The sequence below is a fragment of the Stenella coeruleoalba genome (genome assembly GCF_951394435.1).
Source record: "Stenella coeruleoalba genome assembly, chromosome: 6".
In the NCBI taxonomy this organism is placed as follows: domain Eukaryota; kingdom Metazoa; phylum Chordata; class Mammalia; order Artiodactyla; family Delphinidae; genus Stenella; species Stenella coeruleoalba.
The window spans coordinates 31,668,150-31,688,262 of record NC_137151.1 but is presented as its reverse complement, the minus strand read 5'-3'; the positions used below and the strand labels follow the sequence as shown (position 1 = coordinate 31,688,262).

Sequence of the window (20,113 nt, the reverse complement as noted above, 5' to 3'; positions counted from 1 at the left end):
CCTCCTGTTTGGCCCAGTTTGCAATTTCTGCGGAAGATGAACAGGAATAGCGAGAACCAATGAGAGGCTAGCTGGAGGTGTCTGGACGGGCAAATTTAACTCTCATTTCCCACCAGGAAGAGGAAATAACCAAAGGCTCAGCGTGCCGTACCGGAACCAGATTAGGGCCTGAAGCCATCCTGCGGTGTTGCGGCCAGGTCACAAGAAAGCGAGTTGAAGAAAGGAGCTCAGGGGCACTGTAATTCAAAAACCTGCAGAGTTATAAATGACAGCTATCGTCCAAAAATAGACTGAAGTAAGGCTGCCAAGAGGACTTGAAAGCGGGGCAGAATTGCAGGAAACCGATTTCAGGAGGTAGACTGGAATTGCATTGAAAGCATAGGAAAAGAGGCAGAACGTCCACAATGATGCACTTGGCCAAAAAGGGCGTATGCGTTTTTTCCTGAATATATTCAGGAAAAAACGCATACGCCCTTTTTGGCCAACCAAGCAAGCTTGCAAAGGAAATCTGCACTACAATGAAGTCTCACTTCCCCCCGGTCAAAAGGGCCATCTGAAAAAAGTGTAAAATCCAGAAAGGCAGGACAGGCCATGGAGAACTGGGACCCTTGTTATGCTGATGGGCGGGATGTAAATTGCCAACAACCACTCGGGAGAAGTGTATGGTGTTTCCTGAAACATCTAAAAAACAAAGCAACAGAACCTAGGGCACTTCCACTTATGGTCCTATAGCTTAGGGAAATTAAAATCAAAAAGACACAGCCACCCCAAAGTTTGGAACGGCTCTGTTTACAAGAACCTCGTTTACGGTACAAGTTCAACATCGCAGAAAGTGAAAAATGGATAAAGAAGTTGTGGTATTTAGTTACAAAGCAATATCACTCAGCAATGAAATCTGTGTCATCAGGCCATTAGCAGCACAATGAGTGGATTCAGGTATGATGATTCTAACTGAAGTAAGTCACACAGAAAAAGAAACATCATAAGATATCCGTAATACACGGAATGTAAACTTGGCTACACAGGAACTGAATTACAGAACAGAACAGGGTCTCAAATTGAGAAAACCAACTTATGCTTGCTTAAGGGTAAAGGTGAGTTGGGGTGCTGCATAAAACCAGAGATTGAAATGAGCACAGATAACGTTCCTTAAGTCAAATATGGAATAGACAAGAGCTACTCCTTGCTCAACGAAATGGACTCAACACCGCATATTAAACGCCTAAGAATGTACCTGACTTGTAAGTATCTTAAAACCTATGGATTGCTATGTCTCCGAAAGAGAATCAAGCATGTGTACAGGGGCATAAACGCAGCAGTGATAGGATTGGAGAGGTTCGGTGAGCAAATGAAGACCCTTTGAAGTCATATTGCATGGTACCCATTCCACGGGTTTCAACTACCCAGGTTTAAGGTATTCTTCCTTCAGCTAAAACATGCATGTGGAACCTAGAGTATGATCAACCATGTGATCGGGAGACGTGTTCAAATATGTCTCAGTTTTCCTCCCCTGGTACTCGGGTGCAACATTCCAGACGCTTTACTAACACTCTCCCCACTTGGAGAGTCAGTCCCTTTAACCTCCTGTTTGGCCCAGTTTGCAATTTCTGCGGAAGATGAACAGGAATAGCGAGAACCAATGAGAGGCTAGCTGGAGGTGTCTGGACGGGCAAATTTAACTCTCATTTCCCACCAGGAAGAGGAATTAACCAAAGGCTCAGCATGCCGGGCCGGATCCAGATTAGGGCCTGAAGCCATCCTGCGGTGTTGCGGCCAGGTCACAAGAAAGCGAGTTGAAGAAAGGAGCTCAGGGGCACTGTAATTCACAAACCTGCAGAGTTATAAATGACAGCTATCGTCCAAAAATAGACTGAAGTAAGGCTGCCAAGAGGACTTGAAAGCGGGGCAGAATTGCAGGAAACCGATTTCAGGAGGTAGACTGGAATTGCATTGAAAGCATAGGAAAAGAGGCAGAACGTCCACAATGATGCACTTGGCCAAAAAGGGCGTATGCGTTTTTTCCTGAATATATTCAGGAAAAAACGCATACGCCCTTTTTGGCCAACCAAGCAAGCTTGCAAAGGAAATCTGCACTACAATGAAGTCTCACTTCCCCCCGGTCAAAAGGGCCATCTGAAAAAAGTGTAAAATCCAGAAAGGCAGGACAGGCCATGGAGAACTGGGAGCCTTGTTATGCTGATGGGTGGGATGTAAATTGCCAACAGACACTTGGGAGAAGTGTATGGTGTTTCCTGAAACATCTAAAAAACAAAGCAACAGAGCCTAGGGCACTGCCTCTTATTGTCCTATAGCTTAGGGAAATTAAAATCAAAAAGACACAGCCACCCCAAAGTTTGGGACGCCTCTCTTTACAAGAACCTCGTTTACAGTACAAGTTCAACATCGCAGAACGTGAAAAATGGATAAAGAAGTTGTGGTATTTACTTACAAAGCAATATCACTCAGCAATGAAATCTATGTCATCAGGCCCTTAGCATCACAATGAGTGGATTCAGGTATGATGATTCTAACTGAAATAAGTCACACAGAAAAAGAAACATCATAAGATATCAGTAATACATGGAATGTAAACTTGGCTACACAGGAACTGAATTACAGAACAGAACAGGGTCTCAAATTTAGAAAACCAACTTATGCTTGCTTAAGGGTAAAGGTGAGTTGGGGTGCTGCATAAAACCAGAGATTGAAATGAGCACAGATAAAGTTCCTTAAGTCAAATATGGAATAGACAAGAGCTACTCCTTGCTCAACGAAATGGACTCAACACCGCATATTAAACGCGTAAGAATGTACCTGACTAGTAAGTATCTTAAAACCTATGGATTGCTATGTCTCCGAAAGAGAATCAAGCATGTGTACAGGGGCATAAACGCAGCAGTGATAGGATTGGAGAGGTTCGGTGAGCAAATGAAGACCCTTTGAATTCATATTACATGGTACCCATTACACGGGTCTTAACTCTCCAGGTTTAAGGTATTCTTCCTTCAGCTAAAACATGCATGTGGAACCCAAGTATGATCAACCATGTGAACGGGAGACGTGTTCAAATATGTCTCAGTTTTCCTCCCCTGGTACTCGGGTGCAACATTCCAGACGCTTTACTAACACTCTCCCGACTTGGAGAGTCAGTCCCTTTAAACTCCTGTTTGGCCCAGTTTGCAATTTCTGCGGAAGATGAACAGGAATAGCGAGAACCAATGAGAGACTAGCTGGAGGTGTCTGGACGGGCAAATTTAACTCTCATTTCCCACCAGGAAGAGGAATTAACCAAAGGCTCAGCGTGCTGTGCCGGAACCAGATAAGGGCCTGAAGCCATCATGCGGTGTTGCGGCCAGCTCAAAAGAAAGCGAGTTGAAGAAAGGAGCTCAGGGGCACTGTAATTCACAAACCTGCAGAGTTATAAATGACAGCTATCGTCCAAAAATAGACTGAAGTAAGGCTGCCAAGAGGACTTGAAAGCGGTGCAGAATTGCAGGAAACCGATTTCAGGAGGTAGACTGGAATTGCATTGAAAGCATAGGAAAAGAGGCAGAACGTCCACAATGATGCACTTGGCCAAAAAGGGCGTATGCGTTTTTTCCTGAATATATTCAGGAAAAAACGCATACGCCCTTTTTGGCCAACCAAGCAAGCTTGCAAAGGAAATCTGCACTACAATGAAGTCTCACTTCCCCCTGGTCAAAAGGGCCATCTGAAAAAAGTGTAAAATCAAGAAAGGCAGGACAGGCCATGGAGAACTGGGAGCCTTGTTATGCTGATGGGCGGGATGTAAATTGCCAACAGACACTTGGGAGAAGTGTATGGTGTTTCCTGAAACATCTAAAAAACAAAGCAACAGAGCCTAGGGCACTTCCACTTATGGTCCTATAGCTTAGGGAAATTAAAATCAAAAAGACACAGCCACCCCGAAGTTTGGAACGGCTCTGTTTACAAGAACCTCGTTTACAGTACAAGTTCAACATCACAGAAAGTGAAAAATGGATAAAGAACTTGTGGTACTTACGTACAATGCAGTATCACTCAGCAATGAAATCTATGTCATCAGGCACCTAGCAGCATAATGAGTAGATTCAGGTACGATGATTCTAACTGAAATAAGTCACACAGAAAAAGAAACATCATAAGATATCACTAATACATGGAATGTAAACTTGGCTACACAGGAACTGAATTCCAAAACAGAACAGGTTCTCAAATTTAGAAAACCAACTTATGCTTGCTTAAGGGGAAAGGTGAGTTGGGTTGCTGCATAAAACCAGAGATTGAAAGGAGCACAGATAAAGTTCCTTAAGCCAAATATGGAATAGACAAGAGCCACTCCTTGCTCAACGAAATGGACTCAACACCGCATATTAAACGCCTAAGAATGTACCTGACTAGTAAGTATCTTAAAACCTATGGATTGCTATGTCTCCGAAAGAGAATCAAGCATGTGTACAGGGGCATAAACGCAGCAGTGATAGGATTGGAGAGGTTCGGTGAGCAAATGAAGACCCTTTGAAGTCATATTGCATGGTACCCATTTCACGGGTCTTAACTCTCCAGGTTTAAGGTATTCTTCCTTCAGCTAAAACATGCATGTGGAACCCAAGTATGATCAACCATGTGAACGGGAGACGTGTTCAAATATGTCTCAGTTTTCCTCCCCTGGTACTCGGGTGCAACATTCCAGACGCTTTACTAACACTCTCCCCACTTGGAGAGTCAGCGCCTTTAACCTCCTGTTTGGCCCAGTTTTGCAATTTCTGCGGAAGATTAACAGGAATAGCGAGAACCAATGAGAGACTAGCTGGAGGTGTTTGGACGGGCAAATTTAACTCTCATTTTCACCAGGAAGAGGAAATAACCAAAGGCTCAGCTTGCCGTGCCGGAACCAGATTAGGGCCTGAAGCCATCCTGCGGTGTTGCGGCCAGGTCACAAGAAAGCAAGTTGAAGAAAGGAGCTCAGGGGCACTGTAATTCACAAACCTGCAGAGTTATAAATGACAGCTATCGTCCAAAAATAGACTGAAGTAAGGCTGCCAAGAGGACTTGAAAGCGGGGCAGAATTGCAGGAAACCGATTTCAGGAGGTAGACTGGAATTGCATTGAAAGCATAGGAAAAGAGGCAGAACGTCCACAATGATGCACTTGGCCAAAAAGGGCGTATGCGTTTTTTCCTGAATATATTCAGGAAAAAACGCATACGCACTTTTTGGCCAACCAAGCACGCTTGCAAAGGAAATCTGCACTACAATGAAGTCTCACTTCCCCCCGGTCAAAAGGGCCATCTGAAAAAAGTGTAAAATCCAGAAAGGCAGGACAGGCCATGGAGAACTGGGAGCCTTGTTATGCTGATGGGCGGGATGTAAATTGCCAACAACCACTCGGGAGAAGTGTATGGTGTTTCCTGAAACATCTAAAAAACAAAGCAACAGAACCTAGGGCACTTCCACTTATGGTCCTATAGCTTAGGGAAATTAAAATCAAAAAGACACAGCCACCCCAAAGTTTGGAACGGCTCTGTTTACAAGAACCTCGTTTACAGTACAAGTTCAACATCACAGAAAGTGAAAAATGGATAAAGAAGTTGTGGTATTTACTTACAAAGCAATATCACTCAGCAATGAAATCTGTTTAACAAGGCCCTTAGCAGCACAATGAGTGGATTCAGGTATGATGATTCTAACTGAAGTAAGTCACACAGAAAAAGAAACATCATAAGATATCACTAATACACGGAATGTAAACTTGCCTACACAGGAACTGAATTACAGAACAAAACAGGGTCTCAAATTTAGAAAACCAACTATGCTTGCTTAAGGGTAAAGGTGAGTTGGGGTGCTGCATAAAACCAGAGATTGAAATGAGCACAGATAAAGTTCCTTAAGTCAAATATGGAATAGACAAGAGCTATTCCTTGCTCAACGAAATGGACTCAACACTGCATATTAAACGCCTAAGAATGTGCCTGACTAGTAAGTATCTTAAAACCTATGGATTGCTATGTCTCCGAAAGAGAATCAAGCATGTGTACAGGGGCATAAACGCAGCAGTGATAGGATTGGAGAGGTTCGGTGAGCAAATGAAGACCCTTTGAAGTCATATTGCATGGTACCCATTACACGGGTCTCAACTCTCCAGGTTTAAGGTATTCTTCCTTCAGCTAAAACATGCATGTGGAACCCAAGTATGATCAACCATGTGAACGGGAGACGTGTTCAAATATGTCTCAGTTTTCCTCCCCTGGTACTCAGGTGCAACATTCCAGACGCTTTACTAACACTCTCCCCACTTGGAGAGTCAGCGCCTTTAACCTCCTGTTTGGCCCAGTTTGCAATTTCTGCGGAAGATGAACAGGAATAGCGAGAACCAATGAGAGGCTAGCTGGAGGTGTCTGGACGGGCAAATTTAACTCTCATTTCCCACCAGGAAGAGGAAATAACCAAAGGCTCAGCGTGCCGTACCGGAACCAGATTAGGGCCTGAAGCCATCCTGCGGTGTTGCGGCCAGCTCAAAAGAAAGCGAGTTGAAGAAAGGAGCTCAGGGGCACTGTAATTCACAAACCTGCAGAGTTATAAATGACAGCTATCGTCCAAAAACATACTGAAGTAAGGCTGCCAAGAGGACTTGAAAGCGGGGCAGAATTGCAGGAAACCGATTTCAGGAGGTAGACTGGAATTGCATTGAAAGCATAGGAAAAGAGGCAGATCGTCCACAATGATGCACTTGGCCAAAAAGGGCGTATGCGTTTTTTCCTGAATATATTCAGGAAAAAACGCATACGCCCTTTTTGGCCAACCAAGCAAGCTTGCAAAGGAAATCTGCACTACAATGAAGTCTCACTTCCCCCCGGTCAAAAGGGCCATCTGAAAACAGTGTAAAATCCAGAAAGGCAGGACAGGCCATGGAGAACTGGGAGCCTTGTTATGCTGATGGGCGGGATGTAAATTGCCAACAGACACTTGGGAGAAGTGTATGGTGTTTCCTGAAACATCTAAAAAACAAAGCAACAGAACCTAGGGCACTTCCACTTATGGTCCTATAGCTTAGGGAAATTAAAATCAAAAAGACACAGCCACCCCAAAGTTTGGAACGGCTCTGTTTACAAGAACCTCGTTTACAGTACAAGTTCAACATCGCAGAAAGTGAAAAATGGATAAAGAAGTTGTGGTATTCACTTACAAAGCAATATCACTCAGCAATGAAATCTATGTCATCAGGCCCTTAGCAGCACAATGAGTGGATTCAGGTATGATGATTCTAACTGAAATAAGTCACACAGAAAAAGAAACATCATAAGATATCAGTAATACACGGAATGGAAACTTGGCTACACAGGAACTGAATTACAGAACAGAACTGGGTCACAAATTTAGAAAAACAACTTATGCTTGCTTAAGGGTAAAGGTGAGTTGGGGTGCTGCATAAAACCAGAGATTGAAATGAGCACAGATAAAGTTCCTTAAGCCAAATATGGAATAGACAAGAGCTACTCCTTGCTCAACGAAATGGACTCAACACCGCATATTAAACACCTAAGAATGTACCTGACTAGTAAGTATCTTAAAACCTATGGATTGCTATGTCTCCGAAAGAGAATCAAGCATGTGTACAGGGGCATAAACGCAGCAGTGATAGGATTGGAGAGGTTCGGTGAGCAAATGAAGACCCTTTGAAGTCATATTGCATGGTACCCATTACACGGGTCTTAACTCTCCAGGTTTAAGGTATTCTTCCTTCAGCTAAAACATGCATGTGGAACCCAAGTATGATCAACCATGTGAACGGGAGACGTGTTCAAATATGTCTCAGTTTTCCTCCCCTGGTACTCGGGTGCAACATTCCAGACGCTTTACTAACACTCTCCCCACTTGGAGAGTCAGTCCCTTTAACCTCCTGTTTGGCCCAGTTTGCAATTTCTGCGGAAGATGAACAGGAATAGCGAGAACCAAAGAGAGGCTAGCTGGAGGTGTCTGGACGGGCAAATTTAACTCTCATTTCCCACCAGGAAGAGGAATTAACCAAAGGCTCAGCATGCCGGGCCGGAACCAGATTAGGGCCTGAAGCCATCCTGCGGTGTTGCGGCCAGGTCACAAGAAAGCGAGTTGAAGAAAGGAGCTCAGGGGCACTGTAATTCACAAACCTGCAGAGTTATAAATGACAGCTATCGTCTAAAAATAGACTGAAGTAAGGCTGCCAAGAGGACTTGAAAGCGGGGCAGAATAGCAGGAAACCGATTTCAGGAGGTAGACTGGAATTGCATTGAAAGCATAGGAAAAGAGGCAGAACGTCCACAATGATGCACTTGGCCAAAAAGGGCGTATGCGTTTTTTCCTGAATATATTCAGGAAAAAACGCATACGCCCTTTTTGGCCAACCAAGCAAGCTTGCAAAGGAAATCTGCACTACAATGAAGTCTCACTTCCCCCCGGTCAAAAGGGCCATCTGAAAAAAGTGTAAAATCCAGAAAGGAAGGACAGGCCATGGAGAACTGGGAGCCTTGTTATGCTGATGGGCGGGATGTAAATTGCCAACAGACACTCGGGAGAAGTGTATGGTGTTTCCTGAAACATCTAAAAAACAAAGCAACAGAGCCTAGGGCACTTCCACTTATGGTCCTATAGCTTAGGGAAATTAAAATCAAAAAGACACAGCCACCCCAAAGTTTGGAACGGCTCTGTTTACAAGAACCTCGTTTACAGTACAAGTTCAACATCGCAGAAAGTGAAAAATGGATAAAGAAGTTGTGGTATTTACTTACAAAGCAATATCACTCAGCAATGAAATCTGTGTCATCAGGCCCTTAGCAGCACAATGAGTGGATTCAGGTATGATGATTCTAACTGAAGTAAGTCACACAGAAAAAGAAACATCATAAGATATCACTAATACACGGAATGTAAACTTGGCTACACAGGAACTGAATTACAGAACAGAACAGGGTCTCAAATTTAGAAAACCAACTATGCTTGCTTAAGGGTAAAGGTGAGTTGGGGTGCTGCATAAAACCAGAGATTGAAATGAGCACAGATAAAGTTCCTTAAGTCAAATATGGAATAGACAAGAGCTACTCCTTGCTCAACGAAATGGACTCAACACCGCATATTAAACGCCTAAGAATGTGCCTGACTAGTAAGTATCTTAAAACCTATGGATTGCTATGTCTCCGAAAGAGAATCAAGCATGTGTACAGGGGCATAAACGCAGCAGTGATAGGATTGGAGAGGTTCGGTGAGCAAATGAAGACCCTTTGAAGTCATATTGCATGGTACCCATTACACGGGTCTCAACTCTCCAGGTTTAAGGTATTCTTCCTTCAGCTAAAACATGCATGTGGAACCCAAGTATGATCAACCATGTGAACGGGAGACGTGTTCAAATATGTCTCAGTTTTCCTCCCCTGGTACTCGGGTGCAACATTCCAGACGCTTTACTAACACTCTCCCCACTTGGAGAGTCAGCGCCTTTAACCTCCTGTTTGGCCCAGTTTGCAATTTCTGCGGAAGATGAACAGGAATAGCGAGAACCAATGAGAGGCTAGCTGGAGGTGTCTGGACGGGCAAATTTAACTCTCATTTCCCACCAGGAAGAGGAAATAACCAAAGGCTCAGCGTGCCGTACCGGAACCAGATTAGGGCCTGAAGCCATCCTGCGGTGTTGCGGCCAGCTCAAAAGAAAGCGAGTTGAAGAAAGGAGCTCAGGGGCACTGTAATTCACAAACCTGCAGAGTTATAAATGACAGCTATCGTCCAAAAACATACTGAAGTAAGGCTGCCAAGAGGACTTGAAAGCGGGGCAGAATTGCAGGAAACCGATTTCAGGAGGTAGACTGGAATTGCATTGAAAGCATAGGAAAAGAGGCAGAACGTCCACAATGATGCACTTGGCCAAAAAGGGCGTATGCGTTTTTTCCTGAATATATTCAGGAAAAAACGCATACGCCCTTTTTGGCCAACCAAGCAAGCTTGCAAAGGAAATCTGCACTACAATGAAGTCTCACTTCCCCCCGGTCAAAAGGGCCATCTGAAAAAAGTGTAAAATCCAGAAAGGCAGGACAGGCCATGGAGAACTGGGAGCCTTGTTATGCTGATGGGCGGGATGTAAATTGCCAACAGACACTCGGGAGAAGTGTATGGTGTTTCCTGAAACATCTAAAAATCAAAGCAACAGAACCTAGGGCACTGCCACTTATGGTCCTATAGCTTAGGGAAATTAAAATCAAAAAGACACAGCCACCCCAAAGTTTGGAATGGCTCTGTTTACAAGAACCTCGTTTACAGTACAAGTTCAACATCGCAGAAAGTGAAAAATGGATAAAGAAGTTGTGGTATTCACTTACAAAGCAATATCACTCAGCAATGAAATCTATGTCATCAGGCCCTTAGCAGCACAATGAGTGGATTCAGGTATGATGATTCTAACTGAAATAAGTCACACAGAAAAAGAAACATCATAAGATATCACTAATACACGGAATGGAAACGTGGCTACACAGGAACTGAATTACAGAACAGAACTGGGTCACAAATTTAGAAAAACAACTTATGCTTGCTTAAGGGTAAAGGTGAGTTGGGGTGCTGCATAAAACCAGAGATTGAAATGAGCACAGATAAAGTTCCTTAAGCCAAATATGGAATAGACAAGAGCTACTCCTTGCTCAACGAAATGGACTCAACACCGCATATTAAACGTCTAAGAATGTACCTGACTAGTAAGTATCTTAAAACCTATGGATTGCTATGTCTCCGAAAGAGAATCAAGCATGTGTACAGGGGCATAAACGCAGCAGTGATAGGATTGGAGAGGTTCGGTGAGCAAATGAAGACCCTTTGAAGTCATATTGCATGGTACCCATTACACGGGTCTCAACTCTCCAGGTTTAAGGTATTCTTCCTTCAGCTAAAACATGCATGTGGAACCCAAGTATGATCAACCATATGAACGGGAGACGTGTTCAAATATGTCTCAGTTTCCCTCCCCTGGTACTCGGGTGCAACATTCCAGACGCTTTACTAACACTCTCCCCACTTGGAGAGTCAGTCCCTTTAACCTCCTGTTTGGCCCAGTTTGCAATTTCTGCGGAAGATGAACAGGAATAGCGAGAACCAATGAGAGGCTAGCTGGAGGTGTCTGGACGGGCAAATTTAACTCTCATTTCCCACCAGGAAGAGGAATTAACCAAAGGCTCAGCATGCCGGGCCGGAACCAGATTAGGGCCTGAAGCCATCCTGCGGTGTTGCGGCCAGGTCACAAGAAAGCGAGTTGAAGAAAGGAGCTCAGGGGCACTGTAATTCACAAACCTGCAGAGTTATAAATGACAGCTATCGTCTAAAAATAGACTGAAGTAAGGCTGCCAAGAGGACTTGAAAGCGGGGCAGAATAGCAGGAAACCGATTTCAGGAGGTAGACTGGAATTGCATTGAAAGCATAGGAAAAGAGGCAGAACGTCCACAATGATGCACTTGGCCAAAAAGGGCGTATGCGTTTTTTCCTGAATATATTCAGGAAAAAACGCATACGCCCTTTTTGGCCAACCAAGCAAGCTTGCAAAGGAAATCTGCACTACAATGAAGTCTCACTTCCCCCCGGTCAAAAGGGCCATCTGAAAAAAGTGTAAAATCCAGAAAGGAAGGACAGGCCATGGAGAACTGGGAGCCTTGTTATGCTGATGGGCGGGATGTAAATTGCCAACAGACACTCGGGAGAAGTGTATGGTGTTTCCTGAAACATCTAAAAAACAAAGCAACAGAACCTAGGGCACTGCCACTTATGGTCCTATAGCTTAGGGAAATTAAAATCAAAAAGACACAGCCACCCCAAAGTTTGGGACACCTCTGTTTACAAGAACCTCGTTTACAGTACAAGTTCAACATCGCAGAAAGTGAAAAATGGATAAAGAAGTTGTGGTATTTACTTACAAAGCAATATCACTCAGCAATGAAATCTATGTCATCAGGCCCTTAGCATCACAATGAGTGGATTCAGGTATGATGATTCTAACTGAAGTAAGTAACACAGAAAAAGAAACATCATAAGATATCAGTAATACACGGAATGTAAACTTGGCTACACAGGAACTGAATTACAGAACAGAACAGAGTCTCAAATTTAGAAAACCAACTTATGCTTGCTTAAGGGGAAAGGTGAGTTGGGGTGCTGGATAAAACCAGAGATTGAAATGAGCACAGATAAAGTTCCTTAAGTCAAATATGGAATAGACAAGAGCTACTCCTTGCTCAACGAAATGGACTCAACACCGCATATTAAACATCTAAGAATGTACCTGACTAGTAAGTATCTTAAAACCTATGGATTGCTATGTCTCCGAAAGAGAATCAAGCATGTGTACAGGGGCATAAACGCAGCAGTGATAAGATTGGAGAGGTTCGGTGAGCAAATGAAGACCCTTTGAATTCATATTGCATGGTACCCATTACACGGGTCTCAACTCTCCAGGTTTAAGGTATTCTTCCTTCAGCTAAAACATGCATGTGGAACCCAAGTATGATCAACCATATGAACGGGAGACGTGTTCAAATATGTCTCAGTTTCCCTCCCCTGGTACTCGGGTGCAACATTCCAGACGCTTTACTAACACTCTCCCCACTTGGAGAGTCAGTCCCTTTAACCTCCTGTTTGGCCCAGTTTGCAATTTCTGCGGAAGATGAACAGGAATAGCGAGAACCAATGAGAGGCTAGCTGGAGGTGTCTGGACGGGCAAATTTAACTCTCATTTCCCACCAGGAAGAGGAATTAACCAAAGGCTCAGCATGCCGGGCCGGAACCAGATTAGGGCCTGAAGCCATCCTGCGGTGTTGCGGCCAGGTCACAAGAAAGCGAGTTGAAGAAAGGAGCTCAGGGGCACTGTAATTCACAAACCTGCAGAGTTATAAATGACAGCTATCGTCTAAAAATAGACTGAAGTAAGGCTGCCAAGAGGACTTGAAAGCGGGGCAGAATAGCAGGAAACCGATTTCAGGAGGTAGACTGGAATTGCATTGAAAGCATAGGAAAAGAGGCAGAACGTCCACAATGATGCACTTGGCCAAAAAGGGCGTATGCGTTTTTTCCTGAATATATTCAGGAAAAAACGCATACGCCCTTTTTGGCCAACCAAGCAAGCTTGCAAAGGAAATCTGCACTACAATGAAGTCTCACTTCCCCCCGGTCAAAAGGGCCATCTGAAAAAAGTGTAAAATCCAGAAAGGAAGGACAGGCCATGGAGAACTGGGAGCCTTGTTATGCTGATGGGCGGGATGTAAATTGCCAACAGACACTCGGGAGAAGTGTATGGTGTTTCCTGAAACATCTAAAAAACAAAGCAACAGAACCTAGGGCACTGCCACTTATGGTCCTATAGCTTAGGGAAATTAAAATCAAAAAGACACAGCCACCCCAAAGTTTGGGACACCTCTGTTTACAAGAACCTCGTTTACAGTACAAGTTCAACATCGCAGAAAGTGAAAAATGGATAAAGAAGTTGTGGTATTTACTTACAAAGCAATATCACTCAGCAATGAAATCTATGTCATCAGGCCCTTAGCATCACAATGAGTGGATTCAGGTATGATGATTCTAACTGAAGTAAGTAACACAGAAAAAGAAACATCATAAGATATCAGTAATACACGGAATGTAAACTTGGCTACACAGGAACTGAATTACAGAACAGAACAGAGTCTCAAATTTAGAAAACCAACTTATGCTTGCTTAAGGGGAAAGGTGAGTTGGGGTGCTGGATAAAACCAGAGATTGAAATGAGCACAGATAAAGTTCCTTAAGTCAAATATGGAATAGACAAGAGCTACTCCTTGCTCAACGAAATGGACTCAACACCGCATATTAAACATCTAAGAATGTACCTGACTAGTAAGTATCTTAAAACCTATGGATTGCTATGTCTCCGAAAGAGAATCAAGCATGTGTACAGGGGCATAAACGCAGCAGTGATAAGATTGGAGAGGTTCGGTGAGCAAATGAAGACCCTTTGAATTCATATTGCATGGTACCCATTCCACGGGTTTCAACTACCCAGGTTTAAGGTATTCTTCCTTCAGCTAAAACATGCATGTGGAACCTAGAGTATGATCAACCATGTGATCGGGAGACGTGTTCAAATATGTCTCAGTTTTCCTCCCCTGGTACTCGGGTGCAACATTCCAGACGCTTTACTAACACTCTCCCCACTTGGAGAGTCAGCGCCTTTAACCTCCTGTTTGGCCCAGTTTGCAATTTCTGCGGAAGATGAACAGGAATAGCGAGAACCAATGAGAGACTAGCTGGAGGTGTTTGGACGGGCAAATTTAACTCTCATTTCCCACCAGGAAGAGGAAATAACCAAAGGCTCAGCGTGCCGTGCCGGAACCAGATTAGGGCCTGAAGCCGTCCTGCGGTGTTGCGGCCAGGTCACAAGAAAGCAAGTTGAAGAAAGGAGCTCAGGGGCACTGTAATTCACAAACCTGCAGAGTTATAAATGACAGCTATCGTCCAAAAATAGACTGAAGTAAGGCTGCCAAGAGGACTTGAAAGCGGGGCAGAATTGCAGGAAACCGATTTCAGGAGGTAGACTGGAATTGCATTGAAAGCATAGGAAAAGAGGCAGAACGTCCACAATGATGCACTTGGCCAAAAAGGGCGTATGCGTTTTTTCCTGAATATATTCAGGAAAAAACGCATACGCCCTTTTTGGCCAACCAAGCAAGCTTGCAAAGGAAATCTGCACTACAATGAAGTCTCACTTCCCCCTGGTCAAAAGGGCCATCTGAAAAAAGTGTAAAATCCAGAAAGGCAGGACAGGCCATGGAGAACTGGGAGCCTTGTTATGCTGATGGGCGGGATGTAAATTGCCAACAGACACTCGGGAGAAGTGTATGGTGTTTCCTGAAACATCTAAAAAACAAAGCAACAGAGCCTAGGGCACTGCCACTTATGGTCCTATAGCTTAGGGAAATTAAAATCAAAAAGACACAGCCACCCCAAAGTTTGGGACACCTCTGTTTACAAGAACCTCGTTTACAGTACAAGTTCAACATCGCAGAAAGTGAAAAATGGATAAAGAAGTTGTGGTATTTACTTACAAAGCAATATCACTCAGCAATGAAATCTATGTCATCAGGCCCTTAGCATCACAATGAGTGGATTCAGGTATGATGATTCTAACTGAAGTAAGTCACACAGAAAAAGAAACATCATAAGATATCAGTAATACACGGAATGTAAACTTGGCTACACAGGAACTGAATTACAGAACAGAACAGGGTCTCAAATTTAGAAAACCAACTTATGCTTGCTTAAGGGGAAAGGTGAGTTGGGGTGCTGCATAAAACCAGAGATTGAAATGAGCACAGATAAAGTTCCTTAAGTCAAATATGGAATAGACAAGAGCTACTCCTTGCTCAACGAAATGGACTCAACACCGCATATTAAACGTCTAAGAATGTACCTGACTAGTAAGTATCTTAAAACCTATGGATTGCTATGTCTCCGAAAGAGAATCAAGCATGTGTACAGGGGCATAAACGCAGCAGTGATAGGATTGGAGAGGTTCGGTGAGCAAATGAAGACCCTTTGAAGTCATATTGCATGGTACCCATTCCACGGATTTCAACTACCCAGGTTTAAGGTATTCTTCCTTCAGCTAAAACATGCATGTGGAACCTAGAGTATGATCAACCATGTGATCGGGAGACGTGTTCAAATATGTCTCAGTTTTCCTCCCCTGGTACTCGGGTGCAACATTCCAGACGCTTTACTAACACTCTCCCCACTTGGAGAGTCAGTCCCTTTAACCTCCTGTTTGGCCCAGTTTGCAATTTCTGCGGAAGATGAACAGGAATAGCGAGAACCAATGAGAGGCTAGCTGGAGGTGTCTGGACGGGCAAATTTAACTCTCATTTCCCACCAGGAAGAGGAATTAACCAAAGGCTCAGCGTGCCGTGCCGGAACCAGATTAGGGCCTGAAGTCATCCTGCGGTGTTGCGGCCAGCTCAAAAGAAAGCGAGTTGAAGAAAGGAGCTCAGGGGCAGTGTAATTCACAAACCTGCAGGGTTAGAAATGACAGCTATCGTCCAAAAATAGACTGAAGTAAGGCTGCCAAGAGGACTTGAAAGCGGGGCAGAATTGCAGGAAACCGATTTCAGGAGGTAGACTGGAATTGCATTGAAAGCATAGGAAAAGAGGCAGATCGTCCACAATGATGCACTTGGCCAAAAAGGGCGTATGCGTTTTTTCCTGAATATATTCAGGAAAAAACGCATACGCCCTTTTTGGCCAACCAAGCAAGCTTGCAAAGGAAATCTGCACTACAATGAAGTCTCACTTCCCCCCGGTCAAAAGGGCCATCTGAAAAAAGTGTAAAATCCAGAAAGGCAGGACAGGCCATGGAGAACTGGGAGCCTTGTTATGCTGATGGGCGGGATGTAAATTGCCAACAGACACTCGGGAGAAGTGTATGGTGTTTCCTGAAACATCTAAAAAACAAAGCAACAGAGCCTAGGGCACTGCCACTTATGGTCCTATAGCTTAGGGAAATTAAAATCAAAAAGACACAGCCACCCCAAAGTTTGGGACGCCTCTGTTTACAAGAACCTCGTTTACAGTACAAGTTCAACATCGCAGAAAGTGAAAAATGGATAAAGAAGTTTTTGTATTTACTTACAAAGCAATATCACTCAGCAATGAAATCTATGTCATCAGGCCCTTAGCATCACAATGAGTGGATTCAGGTATGATGATTCTAACTGAAATAAGTCACACAGAAAAAGAAACATCATAAGATATCAGTAATACACGGAATGTAAACTTGGCTACACAGGAACTGAATTACAGAACAGAACAGGGTCTCAAATTTAGAAAACCAACTTATGCTTGCTTAAGGGTAAAGGTGAGTTGGGGTGCTGCATAAAACCAGAGATTGAAATGAGCACAGATAAAGTTCCTTAAGTCAAATATGGAATAGACAAGAGCTACTCCTTGCTCAACGAAATGGACTCAACACCGCATATTAAACGCCTAAGAATGTACCTGACTAGTAAGTATCTTAAAACCTATGGATTGCTATGTCTCCGAAAGAGAATCAAGCATGTGTACAGGGGCATAAATGCAGCAGTGATAGGATTGGAGACGTTCGGTGAGCAAATGAAGACCCTTTGAAGTCATATTGCATGGTACCCATTACACGGGTCTTAACTCTCCAGGTTTAAGGTATTCTTCCTTCAGCTAAAACATGCATGTGGAACCCAAGTATGATCAACCATGTGAACGGGAGACGTGTTCAAATATGTCTCAGTTTTCCTCCCCTGGTACTCGGGTGCAACATTCCAGACGCTTTACTAACACTCTTCCGACTTGGAGAGTCAGTCCCTTTAAACTCCTGTTTGGCCCAGTTTGCAATTTCTGCGGAAGATGAACAGGAATAGCGAGAACCAATGAGAGACTAGCTGGAGGTGTCTGGACGGGCAAATTTAACTCTCATTTCCCACCAGGAAGAGGAATTAACCAAAGGCTCAGCGTGCCGTGCCGGAACCAGATTAGGGCCTGAAGCCATCCTGCGGTGTTGCGGCCAGCTCAAAAGAAACCGAGTTGAAGAAAGGAGCTCAGGGGCACTGTAATTCACAAACCTGCAGAGTTATAAATGACAGCTATCGTCCAAAAATAGACTGAAGTAAGGCTGCCAAGAGGACTTGAAAGCGGGGCAGAATTGCAGGAAACCGATTTCAGGAGGTAGACTGGAATTGCATTGAAAGCATAGGAAAAGAGGCAGAACGTCCACAATGATGCACTTGGCCAAAAAGGGCGTATGCGTTTTTTCCTGAATATATTCAGGAAAAAACGCATACGCCATTTTTGGCCAACCAAGCAAGCTTGCAAAGGAAATCTGCACTACAATGAAGTCTCACTTCCCCCTGGTCAAAAGGGCCATCTGAAAAAAGTGTAAAATCCAGAAAGGCAGTACAGGCCATTGAGATCTGGGAGCCTTGTTATGCTGATGGGCGGGATGTAAATTGCCAACAGACACTTGGGAGAAGTGTATGGTGTTTCCTGAAACATCTAAAAAACAAAGCAACAGAGCCTAGGGCACTTCCACTTATGGTCCTATAGCTTAGGGAAATTAAAATCAAAAAGACACAGCCACCCCAAAGTTTGGAACGGCTCTGTTTACAAGAACCTCTTTTACCGTACAAGTTCAACATCGCAGAAAGTGAAAAATGGATAAAGAACTTGTGGTACTTACGTACAATGCAGTATCACTCAGCAATGAAATCTATGTCATCAGGCACATAGCAGCATAATGAGTAGATTCAGATACGATGATTCTAACTGAAATAAGTCACACAGAAAAAGAAACAATATAAGATATCACTAATACACGGAATGTAAACTTGGCTACACAGGAACTGAATTCCAAAACAGAACAGGTTCTCAAATTTAGAAAACCAACTTATGCTTGCTTAAGGGGAAAGGTGAGTTCGTTTGCTGCATAAAACCAGAGATTGAAATGAGCACAGATAAAGTTCCTTAAGCCAAATATGGAATAGACAAGAGCCACTCCTTGCTCAACGAAATGGACTCAACACCGCATATTAAACGCCTAAGAATGTACCTGACTAGTAAGTATCTTAAAACCTATGGATTGCTATGTCTCCGAAAGAGAATCAAGCATGTGTACAGGGGCATAAACGCAGCAGTGATAGGATTGGAGAGGTTCGGTGAGCAAATGAAGACCCTTTGAAGTCATATTGCATGGTACCCATTCCACGGGTTTCAATTACCCAGGTTTTAGGTATTCTTCCTTCAGCTAAAACATGCATGTGGAACCCAGAGTATGATCAACCATGTGATCGGGAGACGTGTTCAAATATGTCTCAGTTTTCCTCCCTTGGTACTCGGGTGCAACATTCCAGACGCTTTACTAACACTCTCCCCATTTGGAGAGTCAGCGCCTTTAACCTCCTGTTTGGCCCAGTTTGCAATTTCTGTGGAAGATGAACAGGAATAGCGAGAACCAATGAGAGGCTAGCTGGAGGTGTCTGGACGGGCAAATTTAACTCTCATTTCCCACCAGGAAGAGGAATTAACCAAAGGCTCAGCGTGCCGTTCCGGAACCAGATTAGGGCCTGAAGTCATCCTGCGGTGTTGCGGCCAGCTCAAAAGAAAGCGAGTTGAAGAAAGGAGCTCAGGGGCAGTGTAATTCACAAACCTGCAGAGTTAGAAATGACAGCTATCGTCCAAAAATAGACTGAAGTAAGGCTGCCAAGAGGACTTGAAAGCGGGGCAGAATTGCAGGAAACCGATTTCAGGAGGTAGACTGGAATTGCATTGAAAGCATAGGAAAAGAGGCAGATCGTCCACAATGATGCACTTGGCCAAAAAGGGCGTATGCGTTTTTTCCTGAATATATTCAGGAAAAAACGCATACGCCCTTTTTGGCCAACCAAGCAAGCTTGCAAAGGAAATCTGCACTACAATGAAGTCTCACTTCCCCCCGGTCAAAAGGGCCATCTGAAAAAAGTGTAAAATCCAGAAAGGCAGGACAGGCCATGGAGAACTGGGAGCCTTGTTATGCTGATGGGCGGGATGTAAATTGCCAACAGACACTCGGGAGAAGTGTATGGTGTTTCCTGAAACATCTAAAAAACAAAGCAACAGAACCTAGGGCACTTCCACTTATGGTCCTATAGCTTAGGGAAATTAAAATCAAAAAGACACAGCCACCCCAAAGTTTGGGACGCCTCTGTTTACAAGAACCTCGTTTACAGTACAAGTTCAACATCGCAGAAAGTGAAAAATGGATAAAGAAGTTTTTGTATTTACTTACAAAGCAATATCACTCAGCAATGAAATCTATGTCATCAGGCCCTTAGCATCACAATGAGTGGATTCAGGTATGATGATTCTAACTGAAATAAGTCACACAGAAAAAGAAACATCACAAGATATCAGTAATACACGGAATGTAAACTTGGCTACACAGGAACTGAATTACAGAACAGAACAGGGTCTCAAATTTAGAAAACCAACTTATGCTTGCTTAAGGGGAAAGGTGAGTTGGGGTGCTGCATAAAACCAGAGATTGAAATGAGCACAGATAAAGTTCCTTAAGTCAAATATG

At 43.7% G+C, this 20,113-nt stretch overlaps 1 long non-coding RNA gene across 3 annotated transcripts in view; it reads right to left on the bottom strand.

Annotated features, from left to right (window-relative positions):
- The window catches only part of LOC307188209, a 1,799,555-nt gene that overhangs the window by 181,326 nt on the left and 1,598,116 nt on the right, over positions 1 to 20,113 (bottom strand). The window contains exon 5 of one of the 3 annotated variants that reach the window (XR_013828834.1): positions 772 to 951. The exons of the other annotated variants lie outside the window; for them this stretch is intronic. This is a non-coding gene — a long non-coding RNA (uncharacterized lncRNA). Of the gene's footprint in view, positions 1 to 771; positions 952 to 20,113 lie in introns of those variants that run through there. 3 annotated transcript variants of the gene reach the window in all.